The following is a 4578-nucleotide window of genomic DNA, read 5'->3' on the forward strand; positions in this document are numbered from 1 at the left end:
CTAACCTTGAAGCCAAAACCCAAGAAAAGGAAAAATTCCCTCTGTGATTAGCCTCGCCCCTGCATCTTAGTGTACCCTCATGCTCGTCTGCTAGCCTAGCTCGCCACCTTTCGAGTTAGCCTCGCTTGCCCCCACATCAGCATACCAATGCCCATCTCACACATGCTTGCACGAGTCCGCTAGCTAGCCCGCGGTAGCCTCACTTTCCCCTGCAAGGTTCTACCGCGCCCACCTGCACGCTCACAGCTAGCCTCTTTGCTAGCCTTCTCTCGACCGCACCTACGCACAAGCCTGCACATCAAGGATTGAAGCCAAAGTTGCAATCCTGCACATCTCAGTCGCACAGTAAGGATTGAAAGATAGTTTGCAATCCCAACGCAGGATCGATAACACGTCTGCAATCATGCATGCCTGAACCAACACGCGCGTGCTTCAAGAATTTCAAGCTCCAAAATTCATAAGTAAGTTGTTTCCCTTTTTTGAAATTTAAATTTATTTTTATTTTTCTTCAGGGACTTCCAAAATCCCTTCTCCTACATCCCACCTTTCTTGTAACGTGGGATCGATTCATAAAAGCGCAACTGTGGAGAGTTCACGCTAAATTATGACCTAAGAGCATTTGTAAACCACAAACTAAGAGCGTTCGTGAGCATTGAAATATTACGGACTAAGAGTATTCGTAGGCTACAGACTAAAAGCGTTCGTGAGCATCAAAATTTGACCATACAAACGTCATTGTTTTCAATTCAAATCTAAATTTTGGAAACTATCAACAAAGACAGTGGTTATAACTCTTTCTCACTAGGCTCATCCAATTAATTTTGATGTCTAAGAAAGATTTGAACTAAGAGAACAGTTTTACAAGTGAGCATAACACTCCACTAAAATCTAGACTTACCTTACCTGGTCACAACCAAATTGGAGTTACCAAAAGGATGAGTAACTACTACTTGTCTAAGCTTGATTATTATTTTTTGATTAAATTTTGATTTAGAAACTTTGACGTAATCATTGCGTTTCATTGAAATAAAGTGTCGACTTTGATTCGAACTTTATTCATTCAAGTATGTTTCCCGGAGAGCTAGAATGTCCCTTGGATAGTCCTACTATGCACACCATACTTCAAAATAGGCAGTTATTTCTTGAAATGATGCATGCATGACGCCTGCTCGATCTTCAGTGACTACAATGGCAGGGTCATCTAAATTGATTCATGGTTGAGGACCAGCTCAATTCTTGTTGCCAAATGGCACAATCATTAATGAACTGAAGCTCTCTACGCTCATAGAATGTGAAGAACCCTTTTGAGCTTAAAAGATATAAGAGCCAATGGTTTTTATGTGGAAATTTTCATATGGAAACACATTGTGAGAATGGACAAGAGTTCCTTTGCATCACCTCTAATGACTACAGACATAAACGAGTATTAGAGAAACTTATATGTCGATCTAGTGGGTTATATGCAACCATTATTTGAATCATTGAATCTAACCATGTCATGAGAGATGATTTATGGGATTCCGACACATATAGGCTTTGATATGACCGTTTGGGACACCCAAGTCGTAACATGATGATCCTTATATTAAAAACTTCACACGCACATGCTTTCTTCAGAACAAAGAGAAGTAAGAATCAAAAATTGATTCATGAAGAGAAAGGGACCGTAGTCGTGCCACATGGCACCGCCTCCATCCACCATAAACCGGCTCACGTAGGTGCCGCCTACCCCCTATGGCCACATTATGGCTTTGCTGCCATGGATGCCTCCTTGACTCCTCTCTCTGCTTTTCAAGTCAATTGTGACTTCATGGCTCAACTAGAATCCTCATTGGTTGCTTCTAAAGCCCATTTTTGTTCTACAAAGCCTGCTCTTTAGCAAAATTAATTAGGATCAAGACCATCCTATGCAAAGGACCCTAAAAAAAATATTCCATTCTTACAAAGAATCCAAGGTGATATTTGTGGACCTATTCAACCACATTGCAGACCATTTCAATATTTTATGGTATTGGTTGATGCATCAACACGCTGGTTACATGTCATGCTTTCATCCATGAGGAACGTTACGTTTGCTAAACTCCTAGCACAGATTATTAAGTTAAGGGCTCACCACCCAGATCATCCTATTAAGTCAATACATCTTGACAATGCTGGGGAGTTTACATCAAAAACTTTTGATGATTATTGCATGTCCATTGGGATTGAAGTTGAACATCTGGTTCCTCATGTTCACACCCAAAATGGTCTCGTAGAAGCTGCCATTAAAAGACTTCAAATGGTCGCTAAAGCATTGGTTATGCGCACCAATCTCCCTATTTCTGCTTGGGGCTATGCAATATTACATACAGCTGTGCTTATTTGTCTGAAGCCCACTACCACTCAACCCTTTTCTGTGTCCGAGATGTGAGTCTGATGTCCCACACTTACGCATATTTGGGTGTGCATTTTATGTGCTTATTGCGCCGCTACAGCACATCAAAAGGGGTCCTCAAAGACGATTAGGCATTTATGTTGGATATAATTCTCCAACCAATATCCTTTACTTAGAACTCTTGACAGGCAATCTGTTTACTGCTAGATTTGCGGATTGTCACTTTGATGCAAATCTAGGTTCAATGGATTCTCACCCAAGAAAGAAAGCGAATTTGGCACAAAATGATCCATAAATCACCGATACAAATAATCCTCTCATGAGAATATTCTGAATTATGGTTATGTCCAAGAGACATCATTGGGAGACGCTCCAATGTTAGAACCAATTCCAAAGAATAGAGAAATCTCCATGAATTACACTAGTGTACATGAGACGTTAAATAGAGACTCTATTACTATTGATGATGCCTTTTTATATTCTGTTGCAAAGGGAATTATAGAGTATGATGATATCCAACCTCGCTCTGTTAAAGAATGTCAACAAAGAGCGAATTTGCCTAAATGGAAAGATGCTCTCAAAAAGAGATGTCACCCCGTGACCTCCGAATCATCCGACCTCCCTGGTCATCAGATTCAAAACATTAAGCAAGTCGCACTGGACCCAAAATGTTAAATCAAATCAAAAGAAAAAATCACCACTTGTGACTCTCAGATCTTCCGACCCCCGGTCGTTAGATCAAAATGTTAAATCAAATCAAAAGGAGAAATCGGCACTTGTGACTCTCAGATCTTCTGACCCCCGTAGTTAGATCAAAACATTAAGAAACTCACGCCAAATCTTGACATTTTTTCAAACAATAGAAATTCCTAATTCCTAAAACAATGTTTCCTGAAAAGTCCGTCCTAGAACAATAGAATGAAACCCATCAATTCCTATTGCTTAATTCACCCATCAACCCATAAGAATATACATATTTCACGTAAATATATATATACATGGTCATTCACTCAGGAATGCCACTAATATCTACTATAGTTTGTAGTTAACTAAATAACTCTCAAAACAATAAAGGTAACTTCGTTCGTAAATGAACATTGTGAGATTACTCACCTCAGAATCCCTCTGCTTCTTCTATACAGAACCGAACTAACACTCACACCAACAACTTGTCCAAATCACCTTGAGAAGCATCTAATCACTAATGGACTTAAATAAGTATACGAATCACCAAGTGATTAAAGTTCGAATCCTCAAATCGAACAACAACCCTAAAAGTAACGCCAATTTAGGCGAAACCTCATCTGAGACCCAAAGTCTTCGGAATGCTGTTACGATCGATGTGACAAAACCACAAGTCGATCGGATAGTCAGATCCTCACGAATCGATAACCGAAACTATCGAAATCACAAAAACCCTAACATGCTCATACGATCTCCAAAAATTACGTATTATATATCGAAACGCTCATATCGACGAGTAAATGATATATTAAACCAGAAATTGTCCCTTACATGGCCGAAACGCCGTCACCGGAGCCGCAACAGGCGGTGTTGCCGCCGCCGGGTCAAACTCGACCACCGCAAAATCAAGGCCAACAAACATGATCATCATGAAGAGTAGAGAAACTTTCATACCTGGAGCTAAGCCTAGATCGGTCTAGATCGTCCTAGATCACGCTTGCAAAATCAATCAATCGTTGCCGTCTGATCACTCTCTAGATTCGATGTGCACCGCTAATCTTCAAACCTTGATCATTCACACCACACACAAAATCGTCCTTCAAGGTGGATATCGGGATGATCAAGAGAAGAAGGAGACTCCAAAACCGTGAAAAAAATTGAATGAAAGGTCACCGGAAATCAGAAAACCGGTCGGATCCGGATCGTACAAATGAGGCAGCCTTTGATCTCTTTCTGGGGTGTTCCACCGGCGAAACCAAACCAAGTGTCGATGGTGGAAGCTGAGGCGCGTCGGTCTAGCCCGAGTCCGCCGCTGCTGGTGACCGAAAAACGGAGATAGGTCCGGGTCTGGTCACAGTCGGGTCGCACGGATTGAGGAGAGAGAATGGAGAGAATCAGGGGGAGAAAAGAGAAAAACAGGGAAATTTTGGGATTAAATGAAAAGCCCGGAATTTCTCCTATTTATATAAATTTTCAATCGCTCATAACTTTCTCATATGAACTCCGATTCTCACGTTCCA

The sequence above is a fragment of the Rosa chinensis genome, chromosome 6 (assembly GCF_002994745.2).
Source record: "Rosa chinensis cultivar Old Blush chromosome 6, RchiOBHm-V2, whole genome shotgun sequence".
In the NCBI taxonomy this organism is placed as follows: Eukaryota; Viridiplantae; Streptophyta; class Magnoliopsida; order Rosales; family Rosaceae; genus Rosa; species Rosa chinensis.